The sequence below is a fragment of the Triturus cristatus genome, chromosome 4_1, assembly GCF_964204655.1.
Source record: "Triturus cristatus chromosome 4_1, aTriCri1.1, whole genome shotgun sequence".
Lineage (NCBI taxonomy): Eukaryota > Metazoa > Chordata > Amphibia > Caudata > Salamandridae > Triturus > Triturus cristatus.
Window position 1 is genome coordinate 1,245,757,737 of NC_140585.1, and position 23,354 is coordinate 1,245,781,090.

Here is a 23,354-nt window from a genome sequence, read left to right on the forward strand (position 1 = left end):
ATATTCAGATTCAGTATGAAAGTACATTTTTACCCTGGTAAGGATGTATGGATGCTCAAATGTGAGTGAGCTGTTTGGTTTTCACATACATTTAACATAGCACTGTCAATTGGCTTTTTCCGTTAAACTATTTGAGTTTGCAATGTGCACTTCCCATATTCGTCCATGTTTCTGTGGACAACCACGAGCCTCAAAAATCGTTTTCTCCTGGAGCGCGCACCAGTCCACCCCCTTGCACCAGCATTTAACAGTAGGAGGGTTTTGCTTCTTTCCAGGTATGAGTTACATCCTGTTTGGTGACCAGACAGTCAACCCCCACAAAGATCCGCTCAGCCTGGGGTCCTCCAACCTTCTCCACCAACCCCAGCAGCACAATGCAGGATGTCAGATCCAGGGTGTGGCCCAAAACAGAGGAAAGCAAATTACCTACCCCGTCCCAGAAGGGCCTCAACACCGGGCATTCCCATGCCACTTGAAAGAAGTCTGCCTCAGCGAGCGCACATCGTGCACACATTGCTTGTACATTGGTGTGCGAGTGCTGTAGGCACCACGAGGTGCAATTGCACCATACAAAGCAGCGGTGAGATCGCAGATTCTCGGGGCACAATACAAGCTTCCCTCCATTCCTATTCTTCCGGTATTCTCACTCAGGCCTCCCATTCTGCCTTGCCCGCCCGAGGCCATCTGGGGCATGGTTTACCAGCGAGTGCTAAATCATAGAGACTGTCCCTTTACCCAAACGCCCAAAGAAAACCTTCACCTCTAGCGGACTAAACTCGGGCAGGGAGTCGTCTGGGAGGTTGTGAGCCTGCAGGGCGTGGTGTAGCTGGAGGTAACGAAAGAACTGCAAGTTGGCCACTCTGTATCTGACCTGTAGGTCCTGAAATGTCACAATGACTACCTCCCCTATAGACATCCCCCGGATAGGAAATCCCGATTTGGTCCCAGTAGATGAAACTCTCCAGGGCCGAGAGCTGACCAAGCCAAGTTCCCCGCCATAGGGGGGGTCATCTCAGTGAGATGGCGGTACCGACCAATTTGCAGAAGAGCTGCCCTCCAGCAGGTAAGGGACACTTGTGTGCAAGAAGGTAGTGTGGTGGGCAGCAGCGCCCCGTACAGCAACTCAAGCATACCACCCAGACCCAGTGAGTGAATCCCCTGACGGTATGCCGGGTCATCCCACCCACCCGTAAACCAGTCATTAACCAGCACCAGGTGGGCTGCGAGGTAGTATAGGCAAATGTCAGACAAACCTAAGTCTCCATCAAAGGGGGAGTTACACGGGGACGGAAAGGCTACCTTGTGCTTGCCAACTGCCCATATATAATTAGTGATCTTGGCATTCACGTAGCCAAAACACTTGCGTGGGATGGGGTACATTTAGTTGCCCAGAATGTACAAATAACACAGCAGACACACCATTTTAAAGAGGTCAGTATGCCCCATAGGATTCAGTGCCAGGGCGGCCCAGTGGCTGAGTTTCCATTCGAGCCTAAGAGCCAATTCCCGGAAGTTAAGAGCCCAGGCTAGGTCTTAGAGGGGGGACATGCGGATTCCTAAGTACTTGAAGCAGTTGTGTTGGGTGGGAATCTTGGGACACCAAACCTGCCAAAGGGCATCCCCCCTCACCTCAACCAGGCAGGACTTGCCTTCGTTAACCGTACAGCCGAAGCAGGGTTAGACATCGGGGCCCAGAAACAGAAGGAGATCATCCGCGTATAACGCTATGTGGTCCTCAAATCTTCTTTGCCACTGCCAGCTCCAGATCTAGGCGTCGCAGCATACAAGTAGCACTAGGGGCTCTATCATCAAGGCAAATAGCAATGGGGACAGCGGACACCCCTGGTGCGTACCATGTTCAATAGAAAATGTGGGGGACAGAACATCATTTACACGGACCTGAGCGGTGGGGGCCTGGTAGAGAAGACGGGTCATGCAACAGAACCCCTCTCCCATACCCATCCGTTGGATAACTCTTTCCATAAAATCCCACGCCACAGTCAAAATCCTTGGTGAAATCTACCAACAAAAGGGCCAGGGTGCCATCCAGGCCGTGCGTCCGAGACAGCGCCGTGTGGACCCTGCTGATACAGTGATGCGTGATGCGACCTGGCATAAACCCACACTGATCTGGATGGACCAGGTGCAGCAATGCCCAACCCAGCCACATCGCCAGAACTTTCGTGTAGATCTAAATGTCAACATTATTAGGGAGATTGGACGATACTTTGAACACTGGTCTCTAGGAAAGCGATCATTGGGCAGGATAACAATTATGACACAATCTAACTCGGTGAAAAGGACCCCTGCTCCAGCACGGCTACATTGAAATTCAGACGATGGAGACATAGAATATCTCGGAATCGCTTTAAGTATTCAATAGGATACCCATCTGGGCCAGCCGTCTTGCCAGCTTGTGGTTCCGACACCACGGAGCTAACCTCCTCCAGAGTGAGATCCTGGTCCAACTCTTGAGCTAGAGCACTGGGAATGGACGGCAACGGTATGCTATCCAGAAGAGGGTTTGTGACCTCGGTGGGTGGCGAGGGATGTCATGAATACAAACCCCAGTAGAAATCAGCAAACATCTGAACAATGGCTGGAAGTTCCTCCTGTATGCCTCCAGTGAAGTCCCAAATCACCGGGACCACCCGGTCCAAGATACTGCGATTCACCAGCCAGTACAGTAACTTACACAACTTATCCCTGGATGCATATACCCTCTGCGTAGAGGCCATCCAACAATGCTTTGCCTCTGCAGGGTAGATGGTGCTAGGAGGGGGTGTTCCAGTTGGGCCCTCGGGCCTTGTTTACTGTTTTATTTGTACTAATGGTGTTTCCTTTTCAGGTTGTCTACAGCATTGCCATGCCATACTTATGTGTTAGTAATGACGTGTGTGTTAGACGTAGACAACCTGAAAAGCAAACACCATTAAGTACAAATAAAACAGTAAACAAGGCCTGAAGGCCCAACTGGAACACCCCCTCCCAACACCCCCCACCCCACACTTTACCCCAGGAAGAATCTGTCACCCACAAAGAGCAACCCACAACAGCTGAAATCGGGGAAATCGTCCGTGGCTCTCGTGCACCGATATATAAGGATCTGGTGCCTGACAACGAACATTGGCAGAGGAAGATGCAGTCATCGAAGATACACCCAGCAGGCGATAGCCTTAAGAGTTGGAGATGGGCCCTGCCCCCGACGGCCCCCCCCAAGGGAGGGCAAGCCAGCCAATGTCAGTTTCGACCCTCCACAGTCATCTCCTCCACAGCAGGAGGCCGCAGATCCAAAGGCATCCAACTACATGCAGATAAGTGCCCTGTGAAAGTCTGGGGAGGGAAATCCAGTCTGCCCCCACCGACTCAAAAGTCATAGGAGAAAATAAGCATTCGAGGCAACCTCCAGAGCCGGCAACAGACTCCGGACCACAAACCACTTCTGGAAAGAGGTGGAGCCAGCCCACGGCCCAGCTATTCCCCCCACGTAGAGAGGGAAAAAGGAGGGCAAAACAAAGTCAGAGAGGTGCAGGAATAACAAAGTCAAGGTAAAGATGCGAGGCTAGAAGGCTAGCTCCGTCCAGCCCCAGTCAATTGAAATAAATTAGTAGTACCTGACAAGTGTCCGTCTGACGGCGGGGAGGCAGATGGTGAGGCAGATTTGCCTTATTCTGGACACTCTTTTTTCTGGTAATAGTTTGGGTCTGTAACACTGCTGATCAGTGCCACAACGTATGTGCTAATTCCCTGAAACCATTATTGGTTCAATTGTTTTCATCCATTTGCTCCATTTAACTTTCATGTAAGGCCATAGTAAATGTTGTAGTCAATGCACCACTGGCACAGGAGTTAAATGGCATATGTGGTTTGCAGTGTGTATTTACTCAGTCCAAGTATACAACACACATGTATGGCTGCCAGGAGCACCAATGTGCTCTGGCTGGGCTGCAGGCTAAATGCACCACAGTAACACATGACATGGAAAGGTGCCTTTGCCATGTAGGAAGAACTAGTTTTATATATTTATAAACTAACCACAACGTGTTTCTTGAAGCCCACGGGGGTTGCCTATTATATATAAACACACGACACGCTCACAATTTAATAAGTGTGCACTTAGTCATCGAAGGTCTGAAAGCTAATTCACTGTGTGAATCCAGCAACATTTTCTATTGGGAAACACTAGGAAGGTTTATAATACATATTTTTCTATATCTGCTGGGAGATGATAGGAAAGCCCTTCAAAGCAGTCAGTCAGTCAAGCAACTTTATTTTCACATCAATTAAGTGCATAAAAGTAGAATAGTACAGCAAATAAATATCTTATGAAATATATTCAAAAGTAGTTTAGGTACAATCCATATCCATACACTAAAAAAAGAAGAATCGGGGTGGCGTGGCTTGCAGCCGATCCTAATGGCCGCAACTTAGAGAAGCTCCGTAGGAAACGTAGACTCCCCAGACTATCCGGCAAGTTATCTGCATATTTATCATGCCCCAGAGACGATCTCATAAAAACTAGACTCCAACCAAGAGGACTCGCCACCTTTTTCTCAGTGGAAAGAGCACACAGGGTACCGGGGGTTAGGCCCAAGTCTGGGGCGCCCCACAGACCAATCCTGGCCCGCATTTTCAATTTCCGCAATAGGGATGCCATACTACAAACAGCGAGAGTGGCTCCACCGCTGCGCATTCAAAACTCAGTGGTATCCTTCTTCCTAGACTACACGGCGGCGGTCACTAAACGTCGCAGGAGCTTCCTTGAAATAAAGAAAGAACTTAGACGGAGGGAGCTGTCTTACTCCATGCTATTTCTGGCGATGGTGCGGGTGGTTGCGGATGGTAAGACATGGTTCTTCGACACACCGGAGGAGGCCCACGACTGGCTCGAGGGATGGCGATGAGTGGAGGGGTCCAGACGGTTTGAGAGACGCCAACAGCAGCGAAGGGAGGAAACTGACTCCGGAGACCAAAGAATCGAGCCGGAGGAAGATAATGCGCAACGATCAGAGGTCAAGGAATGCTGACCAGGGATAGTACGCAATCGAGACTTACCAAAACCAGGTGACGAATACGCAACTTGGGCATACATGTGAAGAGGACTTCATCACAGACGGGGCTTAAAAAAAACCTGTTAGTCCCCCCCTGCCGGGGGAGGAACCACAGACCACGGCAGTGGAATTGCCGAAATAGCTACAATGGAACTTTGTTGAAAGATTTTCTTTGGGGTGGGGATAGACTACGGCCTCCTGCAAACTTCTCCCCCCTACACGCAAGTACTGTTCATGGGATTGGGTATTAAGCACTCTGCAAAGTTGGTGTGGCGTGTAGTTATGATTCTGTCTAGCAGGGAGGCAGGGAGGGGGGTGGAAGGGTTGGGATTGTTTATGTGGTTCTGTTTTTTCTTTATGTTAGTCTCTAGAAAGGCACACATGTATAGGACATTTTTAGACACTGGTTGCCAATCACATTACGCAACAAAATCCGGAACACTACTTCTACACTATGCCAGCCATGGCGGATTGGGGCCCACTAGACACTGATCCAAGATCGTTTCCCATGACCCAAGTAGCTCCCTTGTCCTTGATTACGTGGAACGTACACGGCCTGGGGACAAAATTAAGAGAGGCTTGGTTTTGCAAAGTTTAAAAAGGTACTCCCCGATGGTGGCCCTGTTGCAAGAGACGCACCTCACCGGTACCACGTGTAAGGCGTTAGACAGGTGGGGGTTTAAAATGATTGCACACCCGGAGTTCTCTTCTGGCTTAAGGGTTGTGGGTATCTTAGTCAGTAAACAGTCACCATTAATAGTCCATAAAACAAAGACAGACGCATATGGTCGCTTCGCGGCCGTTGCATGTCAATGGGAGCTATTAATATAGTATCAGTCTATATTCCCCCAGCCCTACATGCTGTAACACTCCCAGATCTGAGTGACTTCCTGCTTGACCTCCCGGAGGGGGAACTGTTGATTGGGGGAGACTTTAATGCTATAATAGATGGAGCCCTAGACCGGTACCCCGCAAGGATGCACACGACTGGCGTTTCTTGCCTTGAGAGCTTTCTAGAGGCACTGGGGCTCACTGACATATGGAGAAGTCTCCACCCCACAGCACGACAATTCACTTTCCACTCTGGGGTTCATAATAGTTTATCTAGAATAGATTACTTTCTCGCCTCCGCAGATAGTTTGAGAAATGTTGAAAATATAGAGATTAGGCCTAGGGGTATCTCTGACCACTCTCCAGTGCTGCTAACATACACATACCGCCATAGAATGCGACAGCGGGTTTATCCCATACACCCTGGTTATTTGCAGGTCCCAAAGATCAAGAAAGCTATTAGTAAGGCGACACAACACTACTTTCAAGAGAATGTTCTATCGGTCCACTCCCCAACTACCCTGTGGGAGGCTTACAAAACTGTTCTCAGATGGCAGGCCATCGCTTCTATTACAGGTCATAAACTGAGAAAACAACAGGTCCTGCACGATAGAGTTAGAACTACATAACGCTGGCACTCAACACACCAACAATCCAACACCGGCTACATCCCAGCATTTGCGTCTTGTACAACAACAGCATAGGGAATATCTTAGGGAAGCAACTAAGCAGCGACTGACGGATGCACAACATAGGATATACGACACAAGCGATAAGGCCGGAAAACTTCTGGCATGGCTCGATTAAAGGGAGCAAGGGAAAAAATGGATAGCACAAATTCTGACAAGGGAAGGTCAGGAGACGACTGACCCACGGACAATAGTACACACACTAGCGCAACACTTTCAGCTGGTATATATGTTGTTATCCGCTGTGACTGTGGATGAGGCACTGACTTACATAAAGGATATTAATATGCCCAGACTCACAGCGGAGGCGGCCTTTACGCTTGAGGCTGATCTTACCATCGAAGAGATACAAGTGGCGATCAGCTCACTGCAATCTGGGAAGGCTGTTGGACCTAATGGGGTGCCGATTGAACTCTATAAAAAGAGGCTGGGATCATTGCCCCACATTTGTTAAATAAGTACTCTGATAGTCTACAGACGGGTGAACTCCCACTAAATCAACGATTAGCCACCATAGTGGCGATCCCAAAGCCCGGAAAGCCCCCGTGTTAGACCTGGCACCTTGGCGTGAGTTTCCCTTCCACTTGCTGATGGTGTGCCTCGATTGTTTTGCTGGTGTTGTCCGCTCAGGGCACTGCGCCACGGCTAATCCGTGCCGCAGTGCAAGTGCTCCCTAAGTAAAGTGTACCTGTAATTGATGTCCATGATTGGTTTATTGGATTCACTGTCAGTCCCCAGTAAAGTGCACCAGGGGTGCCAGGGCTTGTGAATGCCAATGCTGCTGGTGGGCTTGCAGCGCTAGTTGCGCCACCCACGGAAGCGGCCTTGTAAAGTGTGTCTAGGGTCTGCCACCGCAGACCCTGTGCGCGGTCCGGGACCGTCGCGCTGACTGCGCAAGGGCCCCCACTTGCCAGTCCCTAAACCTTCCCTTACCTACATATTAGCCACCCCTCTGGTAGGCCCAAGGGCAGGGTGCATTGTAGGCATAAGGTAGGACATGCCCTGATGTGTGTGGCATGTCTTAGTAGTGAATTACAGCCCTTTCCGTTTTTCACTATTGAAGGCTACCTGCTCTCCATAGGCCAGAATGGGCTGCCGGGATCACGCCAACGCTGTGACCCCAGTGGACTCAGAGAGCATGGTAGAAGTGTCAAGTTTAGCATGCCTGAACTCAGAATAATAAAATACTTCTTGTAGTCAAGTTTATTTTAATATCCTGGGTTTGTAAATACTACTTTTAGAAAGTTAGTATTTACTGACCTAACCATCTCAGTCCGCCTCTGCTGTGTGTATGTGTTCTGCCTGGCAACAGTAAGGAGCAGGGTTGGGGAATCCCCAGAGACAGGTTGGCTGCCAGGTGGTGGGTAGAGAGGTGACACCTGGATGGGTGGGAGGAGTACACCTTGACTCTTGAATAGACCTGTGCTCTGCCACCACAAAGCCGGCGCCACCCCCTGTGGGGCGGCTGATGTCTCTGCCCTGCTGCTGAAAGGAAAGAGCAGAGTCACCATAACAAAGTGCTCCAGAACTGGACTGAGCCAGGCCTAGGCCCCCTGGCGCTAAAGAACAAAAGAATCATGGTATAAAAGTAGGAGCCTGGCTCCTAAGAAATCAGAATCCTGTTTACCACAAAGAACCTCTGCCCGACTAGAAGGAGAAGAAGACGCTGGAGGAGCTGGCCTGCTGCTTGCCTTGCTGAGAAAGGAGAGGAAGAGACTACTGAAAAGACTTTGCTACTTTGTGCTTGAACATTCTCCAAGGGCTTGATCTGAGCTTGCCCCCTGAACTGAACCCCAGGACCAGTGGGTTCTCTGTGCTTTTGCTCGTCCTCCAATTCGAGCCGTGTGCGCATCCCGCTGGAAAGAGACTGCGCCCCTCATCGCCCCTCCTAGGGCCGTGACACTCAGAAGCTTGCCTGCCTCAAACCCGTGAGAGCCCCGCTCCGTCCAGAGCCGCTCTCTGTCCCCGGGCCAGGCCGCCTGCATCCCTGTCACCGCCTGCTACTGGAGCGCGCTGACCGCGCTATCACCCCTCCCGCCGGAAGCCGTCCGACGACTGTGATCTACGCCGGGTCATCCAGCTGCACTGACCGTGCCCTGCGACCCCGCTTCGCTATCCCCGGACATCTCAGGCCGCGCCGCCCCCGCTGTGGAGACCCTCCTGCACCGCCGTGCTAAAGGGTCGCTGGCCGCGCCTGCCTACGTGCCCACACCTGCTGAGTGAGGACCCAAGACCACTTCCCAAGTTGAGAGTCGCACCGACCTGTGCCGACTCTCCACATCAAGAAAGAAGTTCCAGTATCGGGCTCGGGGCCCGCAACGCCTTATTTCCCCGTTCGCAGGAGCCGACCTCTGTGAGTACTGGAACCACAAGTAACATTTGCGAGAGATTACAAGGTCTCCATTTGAAGCTACGAACAAAGAACATTTGCCTGCTTTACAACCTGGTGGCCTAGCGAAAACGTTATTGGTCTTGTGAATAAGTCTGCTGAGATATATATACCTATTTTGACATAAAGAAGCGTATTTTTATATATATCCAAGTCTGGTGTCCGTTTCTGGGGGGATTGATGTATTTACTGTGTGTATGATTGTAAGTGCTTAACCAACAACGCCTGAGGAATCGCCTTGGCTGCTCACGCCACGCACCTAGAGGGTGAGCAAGGGTCATTCGCGAGGGGTTATCCTGCTCCCTGACGTGGTGGAGAGGGTTCCTGCTTGACACAAGGGCAACCTTGCGCCAACCAGAGATCCCCGACTCTAACATTGTTGGCAGCGGTTGGGATTTCGGATTTGCACTTGTAATTTGCATACAGTGAATTATTAATCACCAGATAGTGAGAGCAGACCAAATAACGCAGCCACAGGTTTTTTGAGACATCTGCCATTACTGCAACCATGCCTGGCTCACTCTCTGCTGGAAGAGCGCTCTCCGTGATTTCTGGAATAGATGAGGTGGATTGGGAGAGACTGGAAGGTTACACAACGGAGCAATTGAAAGGCTACAGTGTAAAATTCAGAGTTCCCCATGCTGGATTCAGGAAGAAGAACCAGTACCTCAAGGCGCTGAGAGCCTGGAAGGAGTCACGAGACCCACGGAATGCGGGGGACATCGTTCCACCCGACAACCTTGAGGAACCCAGCAGAGTCCGGTCGCCAGAGGAGCTGGCAGACAGGGCAGCAGACAGGGCGCATGCAATGGAGATGGCAAAGTTGGCAGGACAAATGGAAATGGAAAAGCAGAAGTTGGCCCTGGAGGCACAACAACGCCAAATGGATCACGATATAAGATTGAAGGAGTTGGAGCTGAAGGCGAAAAGTTTGGACACCGCTCCTTCTGGTGGCAGCACTCCACCGGTGCAGGTAGAGTCCAAGTATTTTAGAAAGGATGACATAGGGCAGTGGTTTAGAGCCTACGAGGTGGCCATGTCCTCACACCGGGTCCCTGAGAAAGACTGGGGAGCGGGGTTGTGGGGAAGGTTCCCTGCGGAAGGGCGGGACACACTGTTAGATTTGCCCTTAGAAGTCCAGACCTCATACCCCCATATGAAGGAAGCTTTAATGACCAGGTATGGGTTAACTCCTGAGCTATATAGACAGAGGTTCAGGGAGACCAAGAAGATCCCTGAGAGTACGTATGTGGAGTATGTGACCTTTTTCTGCAGAGCGCTGGATGGTTGGGTGAAGGGTAGCAAAGTGAATGATTATCAAGGGCTGCTTGATTTAATTGCATGGGAGCACTTGTCCAGTCAATGTTTTCCTGAGCTACGCCAGCACCTGATAGATAGCAAGCTGTCCAACCCGAGGAAGCTTGCTGAGGAGGCGGACCGCTGGCTCAGCACCAGGGTCCACAAGGGTCAAGTGGGAGACTCCGCCAAAGGTGAGCAGGGTCCCCAGCAGAAGAGTGGGGGGGACAAGGGTAAACAGAAGGGGTTCCAAAAAGGCCCCCAAAGTAATTCCCAAGGGAACCAGCAGAAGGGTTCTCAGCCTCCCCCACCCCCGCAGCAGAACGGGGCCCCGACAGGTAGACCTGTTCCAAAGGGGCCCTTCAATTGTTATAGGTGTGGTGACCCGGGTCACATTGCCTCTGATCCTAAGTGTCGCCTGTTTGGTAAGACCGCACCCACTGGTGCTCCACCCCGGCAAGTAGCTAGTGTTAACTTTGGGGAGGAGGTAGCAGTCCAGGAGGGTGGGGGTCCCGGGCAGATGACCCTAGTCTCGCTAGGAGACAGTGAGATGGTCCCCGAAACTTACTTGCCCTCTAACCCTAAGAAATATGGGCAAGTAGTGACCATCAATGGAAAGAAGGTTGAGGCTCTTAGAGATACAGGAGCCAGCGTGACCTCGGTGAGGCAACACCTGGTGTCTCAAGAGCAGATTGTACCCAATGCCTACTGTAGGGTTGTCAATGCTGACAACATAGAGAGTCGTTGTCCAATGGCTCAAGTTCCCTTTGAGTGGGGGGAGGTCTCTGGTACTCTACAAGTCGCTGTGAGAACTGACATGCCTGTAGACTGTCTGCTAGGGAACGACCTGGAGAGCTCCCCTTGGGAAAAGGTGGAGAAGACCACGCATCTGAGGATGGTGGGTCTACCCGACTGGGCGTGCGTGACCACCCGGTCCATGGCAGCCAGTAGGGGTGTTGAGAGGATCCTGGAGCCTGAGGGAGAGGTCCAGGAACCGGCCTTAGGGAGAAGGCGCAGGAGGCGCGGGAAACCGGCCCCCGAAGTTCCCACGGCCCAGGAGGAAGTAGACCCTGAGGGGGATGCTCTGGAGCCTACCGGGGAACAGATTGCCGAACTGGGAGATCTGCCTGAGCTGACCCATTGGCAGCAAGAAGGAGGTCCCTCCAGGGAGGAATTCTGCAGGGAGCAGAAAGAATGCCCTTCTCTCGTGGGTATGCGGCAACAGGCTGCAGACCAGGCCAATGGTGTTCAGGCCAAAACACACTACGTGTACTGGGAGAGTGACCTCCTGTATTCCGAGCCTAAGGCTGCTGAACCTGGGTCAGCCCGTGTGCTGGTGGTACCCCAGAAGTTCAGAACCTTCCTACTGGGGCTGGCTCACGATGTGCCTTTAGCAGGACATTTGGGGATGGACAAGACCTATGACAGGCTTGTCACCCACTTTTACTGGCCCCAAATGCATAAGAATTCAGATTCCTACTGCAGAACCTGTCAGACTTGCCAGGCAAGTGGTAAGAGCGGAGGGAAGCACAAGGCTCCTCTGCAACCTTTCCCTGTGGTCGGTACGCCATTCCAACGAGTGGGTATTGATATTGTGGGGCCTCTGGATCCCAAGACAGCCCTGGGCAACAGGTTCATCCTGGTCTTGGTGGACCATGCCACCCGGTACCCTGAAGCCATCCCTCTGAGGACAGTGACGGCCCCCGTGGTGGGACGGGCACTGATGGGAATTTTCTCCCGAGTGGGATTCCCTCTAGAGGTGGTGAGCGACAGGGGGACCAATTTCATATCCACATATATGAAATCCCTGTGGAAGGAGTGTGGGGTAACTTACAAGTTCACCACTCCTTACCATCCCCAAGGAAATGGGTTGGTTGAGAGATTCAACCGAACCCTCAAAGGCATGATCATGGGCCTGGACGGCCCAATGAGGCGTAAGTGGGACGTCCTCTTGCCATGCCTGCTCTTCGCTTACCGAGAGGTGCCGCAGAAGTCTCTAGGGTTCAGCCCCTTTGAGCTTCTGTATGGTCACCCGGTAAGAGGACCTCTGAGTTTGGTAAAGGAAGGCTGGGAGCAATCTCCCAGGAAACCTCCCCAGAATGTATATAGTTACACGCTGGCCTTCCGAAATCAGACTCGGCGTTTCAGGCAACTTGCTGAGGCAAATCTGGAAGCCAGCCAGGAGGAGATGAAGCGGTGGTACGACCGGAATGCCACTCTGGTAGAGCTTCAACCTGGACAAAAGGTGTGGGTCTTGGCCCCAGTGGAGCCGTGTGCACTTCAGGATAAGTGGACAGGTCCATTTGAGGTTGTGGAGCGCAAAAGTCCTATCACCTACTTGGTGGACATGCAGACTCCCAGGAACCCTTTGAGGGTCCTACATGTTAACCGCCTTAAGCCCCACTTAGAGAGGACCGAAGTGGGCATGCTGCTGGCCACTGATGATGGAATGGAAGAGGAGACCGAGCCTCTTCCTGACCTCTTAGTGGCCTCTGAGAAAGATGGGTCAGTGGATGGAGTTAACCTCTCACCCACCCTGACGCCCGAACAACAGGAAGATTGCCGCCACTTGCTGGGACAGTTTTCCGACCGATTCTCCCTGGTTCCTGGTGTCACAGATTGGTGCGTCCATGATGTGGACACAGGAGACAGCTTACCTGTAAAGCACAAGGCTTACAGGGTAACTGACAGGGTCAGAGCTTGCATTAAGGAGGAGGTCTCCAAAATGCTTGCGCTAGGGGTGGTTGAGTCCTCCAGCAGTCCTTGGTCCAGCCCCGTGGTCTTGGTCCCCAAAGCTGCTGCGCCGGGAGCCACACCTGAACTCCGGTTCTGTGTGGACTACAGAGGACTCAATTCAGTAACGAAGACTGACGCGCACCCCATCCCCAGAGCTGATGAGCTCATTGATCGGCTGGGGGCTGCCCGGTTCCTCAGCACGTTTGATTTAACGTCTGGGTACTGGCAGATCGCCTTGACCGATGGGGCCAAAGAGAGGTCAGCATTCTCTACTCCAGATGGGCACTTCCAGTTCCGAGTCATGCCATTTGGAATGAAGAATGCCCCTGCCACCTTTCAGAGGTTGGTCAACCAGGTACTGGTTGGGCTGGATGCGTTCAGTGCCGCCTACCTGGATGACATCGCAGTGTTCCGTGCCACCTGGCCCGAACACCTGCGCCACCTCTGGGAAGTGTTGATGGCTCTGCGCCGAGCAGGCCTCACGATCAAGGCAAGCAAGTGCCAGATCGGGCAGGGTTCCGTGGTGTACTTGGGACACCAAGTGGGGAGTGGCAAGGTGGCACCCTTGCAACCCAAAATTGAGACCATCCTGGCTTGGGAACCCCCCAAGACGCAGACCGCAGTGAGGGCCTTCCTGGGGCTCACTGGGTACTACAGGAGGTTTGTCAAGGGCTATGGAACGATCGTTGCCCCCTTGACAGAGCTGACTTCCAAGAAGCAGCCCAGGAACGTGATTTGGACTGACACCTGTCAGAAAGCTTTCGACACCCTGAAGACTGCCATGTGCACGGCGCCCGTGCTCTTGGCCCCTGACTTCTCCAAGGAATTCCTAGTACAGACAGACGCTTCAGAGCATGGTGTAGGGGCTGTTCTCTCACAGATGACTGAGGAGGGCTGGGACCAACCCGTAGCCTTCATCAGTAGGAGGTTACTTCCACGGGAAAGTAGGTGGAGTGCAATTGAGCGAGAAGCATTTGCTGTGGTCTGGGCGCTGAAGAAGCTAAGACCCTACTTGTTTGGGTCTCACTTCCGGGTTCAGACGGACCACAGGCCCCTCAGATGGTTGATGCAAATGAGGGGTGAAAACCCGAAGCTGTTGAGGTGGTCCATCTCTCTACAGGGTATGGACTTTACGGTGGAACACCGTCCTGGTACAGATCACGCCAACGCTGACGGTCTGTCCAGGTATTTCCGCCTTAGTGACGAGGAACCCCCTGGGCAAGGGTAGTTCTCCCCACATTTCAGCTGGAGGGGACACGTGTTAGACCTGGCACCTTGGCGTGAGTTTCCCTTCCACTTTCTGATGGTGTGCCTCGATTGTTTTGCTGGTGTTGTCCGCTCAGGGCACTGCGCCACGGCTAATCCGTGCCGCAGTGCAAGTGCTCCCTAAGTAAAGTGTACCTGTAATTGATGTCCATGATTGGTTTATTGGATTCACTGTCAGTCCCCAGTAAAGTGCACCAGGGGTGCCAGGGCTTGTGAATGCCAATGCTGCTGGTGGGCTTGCAGCGCTGGTTGCGCCACCCACGGAAGCGGCCTTGTAAAGTGTGTCTAGGGTCTGCCACCGCAGACCCTGTGCGCGGTCCGGGACCGTCGCGCTGACTGCGCAAGGGCCCCCACTTGCCAGTCCCTAAACCTTCCCTTACCTACATATTAGCCACCCCTCTGGTAGGCCCAAGGGCAGGGTGCATTGTAGGCATAAGGTAGGACATGCCCTGATGTGTGTGGCATGTCTTAGTAGTGAATTACAGCCCTTTCCGTTTTTCACTATTGAAGGCTACCTGCTCTCCATAGGCCAGAATGGGCTGCCGGGATCACGCCAACGCTGTGACCCCAGTGGACTCAGAGAGCATGGTAGAAGTGTCAAGTTTAGCATGCCTGAACTCAGAATAATAAAATACTTCTTGTAGTCAAGTTTATTTTAATATCCTGGGTTTGTAAATACTACTTTTAGAAAGTTAGTATTTACTGACCTAACCATCTCAGTCCGCCTCTGCTGTGTGTATGTGTTCTGCCTGGCAACAGTAAGGAGCAGGGTTGGGGAATCCCCAGAGACAGGTTGGCTGCCAGGTGGTGGGTAGAGAGGTGACACCTGGATGGGTGGGAGGAGTACACCTTGACTCTTGAATAGACCTGTGCTCTGCCACCACAAAGCCGGCGCCACCCCCTGTGGGGCGGCTGATGTCTCTGCCCTGCTGCTGAAAGGAAAGAGCAGAGTCACCATAACAAAGTGCTCCAGAACTGGACTGAGCCAGGCCTAGGCCCCCTGGCGCTAAAGAACAAAAGAATCATGGTATAAAAGTAGGAGCCTGGCTCCTAAGAAATCAGAATCCTGTTTACCACAAAGAACCTCTGCCCGACTAGAAGGAGAAGAAGACGCTGGAGGAGCTGGCCTGCTGCTTGCCTTGCTGAGAAAGGAGAGGAAGAGACTACTGAAAAGACTTTGCTACTTTGTGCTTGAACATTCTCCAAGGGCTTGATCTGAGCTTGCTCCCTGAACTGAACCCCAGGACCAGTGGGTTCTCTGTGCTTTTGCTCGTCCTCCAATTCGAGCCGTGTGCGCATCCCGCTGGAAAGAGACTGCGCCCCTCATCGCCCCTCCTAGGGCCGTGACACTCAGAAGCTTGCCTGCCTCAAACCCGTGAGAGCCCCGCTCCGTCCAGAGCCGCTCTCTGTCCCCGGGCCAGGCCGCCTGCATCCCTGTCACCGCCTGCTACTGGAGCGCGCTGACCGCGCTATCACCCCTCCCGCCGGAAGCCGTCCGACGACTGTGATCTACGCCGGGTCATCCAGCTGCACTGACCGTGCCCTGCGACCCCGCTTCGCTATCCCCGGACATCTCAGGCCGCGCCGCCCCCGCTGTGGAGACCCTCCTGCACCGCCGTGCTAAAGGGTCGCTGGCCGCGCCTGCCTACGTGCCCACACCTGCTGATTGAGGACCCAAGACCACTTCCCAAGTTGAGAGTCGCACCGACCTGTGCCGACTCTCCACATCAAGAAAGAAGTTCCAGTATCGGGCTCGGGGCCCGCAACGCCTTATTTCCCCGTTCGCAGGAGCCGACCTCTGTGAGTACTGGAACCACAAGTAACATTTGCGAGAGACTACAAGGTCTCCATTTGAAGCTACGAACAAAGAACATTTGCCTGCTTTACAACCTGGTGGCCTAGCGAAAACGTTATTGGTCTTGTGAATAAGTCTGCTGAGATATATATACCTATTTTGACATAAAGAAGCGTATTTTTATATATATCCAAGTCTGGTGTCCGTTTCTGGGGGGATTGATGTATTTACTGTGTGTATGATTGTAAGTGCTTAACCAACAACGCCTGAGGAATCGCCTTGGCTGCTCACGCCACGCACCTAGAGGGTGAGCAAGGGTCATTCGCGAGGGGTTATCCTGCGCCCTGACGTGGAGGAGAGGGTTCCTGCTTGACACAAGGGCAACCTTGCGCCAACCAGAGATCCCCGACTCTAACACCCCTGAAGAATGCACCTCGTATAGACCAATATCTTTAATCAATGCAGAGGCTAAAATTCTTGCGAAACTCCTTACGATCAGACAGACGCCACACTTGGCGACCACGATACATCCAGACCAGTCCGGTTTCATGCCGGGCAGAAACATGGCTCTTAACCTGAGACGCTTGCACGGTGTGATGGCCCGTATCCCATATATTCAGGAACCGTCTGTCATACTCTCCCTGGACGCACGAATGGCTTTCAATATGGTTGAATGGTCCTTCCTGTTTGCTGTGCTTACTCACTTGGGCTTTGGCCCTAAATTCTGCGCATGGATACGTTTATTATATACTAAGCCGTTGGCACATGTTACGGCAAATGGTCATATTTCCGAGAATTTTCCACTAACACGTGGCACACGCCAAGGCTGCCCTCTGTCACCACTGCTTTTTGCCCTTGTGCTGGAGCCACTGGCAGCGTGGATTAGGTGGGAGCCGATGATCCGAGGACTTAGATGGGCGGAAGGTTGGGAAGACCGCATCTCACTATATGCGGATGATGTATTACTGTATATGACCTCCCCTAGACGCTCCATACTGGTATTCTTAAGTATATGCAAACTTTTTGATCGGGCATCTGGATACACCATAAACTGGTCCAAATCGATCCTGTTTGTACTAAATGGCCCACCACCTCAACTCCCAGCAGATTTCCCACTACAGATCACAGAAGACGCGTTTAAATATTTAGGCATATACATAACACCCAACCCTGATAACTTCTTCAAAAGAAATCTCTTGCCCCCATTGGAACGTTTAAAAAGAGATGCGATACATTGGGGAACATTACCACTGGCACTGCTGGGTAAGGCTGCTCTTTTTAAAATGATGGCGCTCCCCAGATTCCTGTACGCACTGGAAAATACACCATTCTCGGTGCCACCAAGTTACTTCAAATTGATAGCAGCTCAGGTCTCTAGTCTATTGTGGGGGAACAGACCAGCACGCAAAGCGCAGGACAAGTTGGTCAAGGGATGGTATGACGGAGGTATAGCACTTCCAAACATACAATTATACTATTGGGCAGCTCAGTTAAAAGTCGTTAATCAATGGATACATGTCCCACAAGCGGACCCTGCATTCAAAGCAGACAGATCAGGACTAGGAGCAAAAGGTATGCTGTCCGCCCTTTAGAACAAGAAGCAAGCCACCTCGTTACTAGGGCCCACAAAACATACGGTTAACATATGGCATACAGCACATACTAAATTGGGCTGGTGTGGAGTTATAACCCTACTCACTCCTCTTTGTGATAAGCAACAATTGGGAAGGCTCAGGACTTGTAAGGGGTTCGCTCAATGGGACACAATTGGCATTTCTACAGTGGGAGACATGTGGCAAGGAAAAGTAATCACATTCGAACGTCTTCAACAACAGTATGAGCTGACACCCTGCAAAATCTTTCGATATATGCTGGTAAAACACGCACTCCAAGCTGTCTTAACACCTGATACCGAAATCCCGGAGGCCACTCCCCTAGAAGGCAGGATACTGACTGGCTGCATGCACAAACGGGCTACCTCTCTCACCTATCGAAAACTAATTAACAACTTGCCTGATCCTAATGTGACACTCAGGGAAAAATGGTACCGTGATGTGGGGGAACTTGACGACACCGACTGGCAGGAGGCAATAGCTTCCCCGCGGGAGCTGGGAATACCTTCAAAACTTAGGTTGGTTCAGCTCAAAATACTGCACCGTACCTACTACACTAGACGCACCCTCTACAAGATAGGTACAACATCACACCCATATTGCCTAAGACGATGTGGGGAGGAGGGTACATTTTACCATACACTGTGGCAATGCCCAAAGGTCATAGAGTACTGGATAAAGGTGATGAGAACAATAGCACAGGCAGAGGAAGTGTCATTGGTGCCTGAACCCAGGAGATGTTTGCTAGATGTTTGGGAACCAAATGACCTTACTCATACAGCGCAGAATTGGGTCACGTTAGGGATAATGCTCGCAAAACGTAATATCGCACAAAAAGGGGGCTCAGCAGAATTGCCAACACTCGCCGTATGGTGCAAGGATATGGACACAGCCATGGTGACTGAAAGAGCAGTGTACATCAATTGTGGTTGTCCTCGACAGTGGAGCAGGGTGTGGGGGAACTGGAATAAATTCAGGGGATACATATGTGAGCCGCCAGGGATGCAGGAGGAAGAGAGCACATAATAAGGAAAATGAGGTTGGGACGGGGGAGTAAAATGGGGGCGATGAAAATCACTATGCTGGGAAGAATGTCTATGAGCCAGTGTTAAGGGAATGCCCACTGTTGAAATGTAACTGTACGGAATTTGAGCGAGTTGTGCCTTTTTTATAATGAACATAATAAAAAGAATTAAAAAAAAAAAAAAGAAGAATCATTTCCAATCCCTTAAACATAAGTTCACAGAATTGATAAGCGTAATAAGCAATCCACAAAATACGTATGGAGCTAAAAACAAAACGTTTAAAAAACACAGACAGAATATATAAAATGCACAATATACATATGTATCCAAGCCAGCTACCGCAAGGGACTTATGGTCAAGTTCTACAACTGAAAGGTACAATAGTATGAACGGAGGTCCTAATACTAAATCGCCATAATGAAAGAGAACCCCGATATAGTATAACTGCCCAAAGAAAAGATGCAGGGCTAAAACAAAGATAAAAGTCACTTAACTACTGAATATGATTTAGCACTTGAACAAGGTGACTGAGGCCACATTTGCGCAGCAGTGGGATAATATATTTTTTCCTTTCTTGGCTATAAAAAGAACAAAAAAATAAAAAGTGCATATTAAATTGTGTAGACCTACTGTCTCATATACAAGGTAGGAGATGATTTAATGAATAAATATTTGCCGGAATACCTATCATAAGCGGGATAAGGTTTAAGCAAAAACGTACCAAGAGAAACCGGAGTAGTGGATTGTATACCTTACCCAAATAGAAAAACGTATTGTGAATCACAGAGGGTAGTGCTTGATATAAAGTGACTGGTTTTGTCCCTGTCTAAGGCCGCTCTATCACTAACCATTTCATTTAAAAAGAGTTCTTTAATTTTAGCCCATGGGAAGGTAACATAGAGAGATGGGGAATCATACAATTCACATAAACCCAATGATGTCAAAACAGACTCTATGTAACCTAACCATGGTATTCTCAAAGGGTGGTCCATTTTTAAAATATCGCTTACCACTGACTGGTTAATTATTATGCTATCCCTTTTCCATATCGAATGCAACATTAATATAGGGGCCAATTTAATCACGGCACTAATGAAAGGAAGACCCAATTCAGCGTGACAGCTAGAGTTTGAACAAGCGCTTGGTGCTGCTAATAGTCTTTTACAGAAAGCATCCTCCCTGCGTTGTATCACTTCTATATTCACATTACCCCTCAATGCAGCCCCGTATGTAGTAATAGCTTTTGCCTTTTCTGAATACATCTTCAACATTTACGGAATTGGTTTGGAGCCTAGTTTTTTTGAAAATCTAAAAATCCCGGCAATGTATCTTTCCATAAAATTGGCTCTGTTTGTAACCATATCCTTCCAGTTTCATTTGCAGTCAAAGAGAACACCCAAATAATTAAAATGATCTACCAATTCTATTCTAGTTGCCCCTATAAAATACCTTGAGGGTTTTTCTGACCAGCCCCAATAGTAAGGACAAAAGTTTTTGACTCATTGACATGTAAGTCCAGGGTACCCATAAAGCATATATACTCCTCTATGAGTCTCTGCAAAGGTTCTCATCATAAGCACAGTCATCAGCATAGAAGAGTAGAGGCAGGGGGGCTGCCTCCACATAAGGAACATCCTTTGTGCTCTCCGCTACTACGGCTTCAAGATTATTCGTATAAAGGGCGAATAGAAAGGGGGCAAGGACACAGCCCTGTTTTACACCCCTTTCTATATTAAAATATGTTGTGCACTCCCCTTGTTTCCAGTGTTTCAAGCTGGCTGTAGCTCCACCATATAGCTGCCTAACAAAAGTGATAATCAGAGCCTCAACGCCCATACTCTCCATAATAGACCACAGCTTACTGTGGACAATGAAGTCAAAAGCTGCTGAGAGGTCCATAAAAGCCATACAGAGTTGCCCTTGTTTTACTACTACCCAGTCTTCTAGCCTATTTAGGAAAAGGCGTCCGATGATTTTAGCCGTGCTGTCTATTAAAGAAATAGGCCTATAGCTCTTAAGATCGGCACTATCTCCCTTCTTAAAAATTGGGACAATTACTGAGTGCTTCCAAGAATTTGGAGGCCCGGCTTTAACTATTGAATTAACAACATTTGTTAATAGGGGACCCCATAGTGAAGTGTTAGTTCGAAAAATATCAAGAACCCGGAGCCTTCAGGACTTTTGACTGCTGCAAGGCTAGATTTGCTTCTGTTACCTCGAAAATCGTACTAGAGGTGCGGACTGATGAGTGGTAATCTGCTTGATTACTAGACCCTTTATTACTCTGAAAGGTTTTTTGGAAATAGTTAACCCAACCCTCTTCTTCAATATGTACCTCTAGGGATGGGTCGTCTGAATCTTCAAAAAAAGGGAGCTTTCCAAAATTTCCAAAATCAAATGTTATCATTTCTTTCCGAAGCTTGGAGTAGATTTTCCCAAGCTTCTTCTTTCAAATTTGTCAGTCTTGTCATCCTTGCTAATTTATAGCTTACCCGCAAAGACCGTACCAGCTGTATATTTCTCGGGACCTCTTTAAGGGCTATGCGGAGGTGTGATAACGCCTTAAAGCAGGCAATATCAAACCAGCACAATTGTGGGGACTTTTTTGCTAATGGGGGCGGGTTAGTTGCTGGTTAAAGCCACTCAAGATGACTTGAAATGTGTCTATCACCCGTCTTGGGGTAGCCTCGTCATCCAAGCAGATCATCACCTTACAAAGGTTAGATGTCTAGACTGAGGGAATCGATATTGACAAATCTACTTTGTCCCACTTTAGAGTATAGTCATTTTTCCTGGCAAGGTTCTAATGACTCTAGATAAGAGGTGCAGAGAGAGGGGTTCCCCCATGGTAGAAGACCTGGTACATGTGTTTGGAGACCGCCCAGAATAGTGCGGGTTGGATGACAGAACCAGTCTTACCAGTCTCAGGAGGGTGATGTGAGGTTTGTTTGCGAGGCACTGGCTGGTGAGGCGAAGGATAGCTTGGTTAACACATGTGAGGGGCTGTGTGACTCAATTGTTGGAGAGCATATTTTTAAGTCCCTGTTTTCCAGAGCTATGCCAACTCCTGGTGGAGTGTGAGTTCCCTGATTCCAGGGAGCTTGCACTGGAGGCAGACCTTGTGGTGGATTCCAGAGGGTCTGATGAGGCTTTGGGAGTGATCCTGAAGGAGGTGGCCCAGGTTTTCCCCAAACAGGTGAGGTAGAGGAGGTTTGGAGAAACCCAGATGGGTCCCATTGCAGTGGGGTGGGTGAGGAGTCCCATGTCCTGTCTCTGAGTAGAGGGAGTGGGGGTGGGCTGAGTCCCAAGATATCAGAAACCCAGTCCCAGAGCCTGGTTGGTTGTATCAGTGAACACCAGGAGGGGACCCTAGCCTGTACTAGGAGGCCATCCACTGAGGCGGATCCCAAGGTTTCAGGTGAGCTGGGGGGGTTGCGGTAACAAGCGTCCCACCAGTTCTGGTGTCTGGCAGCACCACTCCAGTTGGGAGGGTGCATGAGTCCAGCGAAAAGGTGAGAGGGGGAAGGCATTCCCCAGTGGAAGGACCAGTGGATCAGGGGTTGCCAGCTCTGAGGTCAGAGCACCACAGGACTGACCCTGGTGAGGCCACATCTGCACTGGGGGGTCTTTATGCACTGTCAGGTGTACAGGACGCTGGAGATCTACGTCAGGCAGACTTTTCCACAGCTCATGAGGAGTGCGTTTCCCTTGGAGGGGTGGGTGTACTCCCCTGTAAGTCATGACTTGCCAGGCACAGGTCCAGCCTAAGGGTACATACCCTGGGTTGAAAGGCCAGGTTTAGGGTGTCTCCCCTGACCTGGAGGAAGGGGTGCCTGCTAGCAGGCATGACTGACCCCACCAAATCAGACACTTCTGGACATACAAGTGGACTGCTGGGCTGCATCAAGGACTGACATTCTGCTGAACGGATGGTCTAGAAGGCCTGATTTTCTCTTGTGCTGCCCTGCTGTGTGCTGCTCTCTGACCCTGCTGGGGAGAGCTGGACTCTGCCCTGCACCAAAGTGATCTCCAAGGGCTTGTTGGCTTGTCTCCTGTTGGTTGAGACTCAGGGCTATCAAAGTTTGTACCCCTGATCCTGTGCCTGGTTCACTAGAAGTGGATCAATAACAACAGAAGACCTGCTCAAAATGTCCAGTGATAAACTTTCATCAGTGGCCCCTTCAAACTTCAAAACATTTTTGTTTTAAATTGTCATGACCATATAGCGGCCATCTTTGTACCGTCTGAAGAAGGGGTCCTGGATCACTTAACCCTTTATAAAACAACGTTGTGTTTATGTGTAATGTCTCCACTACTTTCTCCCTACCAACTGTGTACAAGAAAGAAAAACATTTGAAAAAAATTTTGAACAAATTTTAGTGAAAAAGGATGTAGCTGAAGTAGCATTGTGAGGCTGAGCTAAGGCCGGGCTTACGGGCTGACCAGATTAACATATTTGCAGTTTACCGGGCGGCAAGTGAAAGAGTGGACGGGTACACTCAGACACAAATGGTACCCATAAGTTAGAAGGGTACAGGTATGCAAATGGAGAGCGACCATGTGGTGCAGATAAAATAAAAAATGGATAAATAAATGGTGCAGTGTGGCTAGTTGACCCTTGCCCTGATGAAATTGCCGCAAGCTTCTTGAGGCAATGAAACAT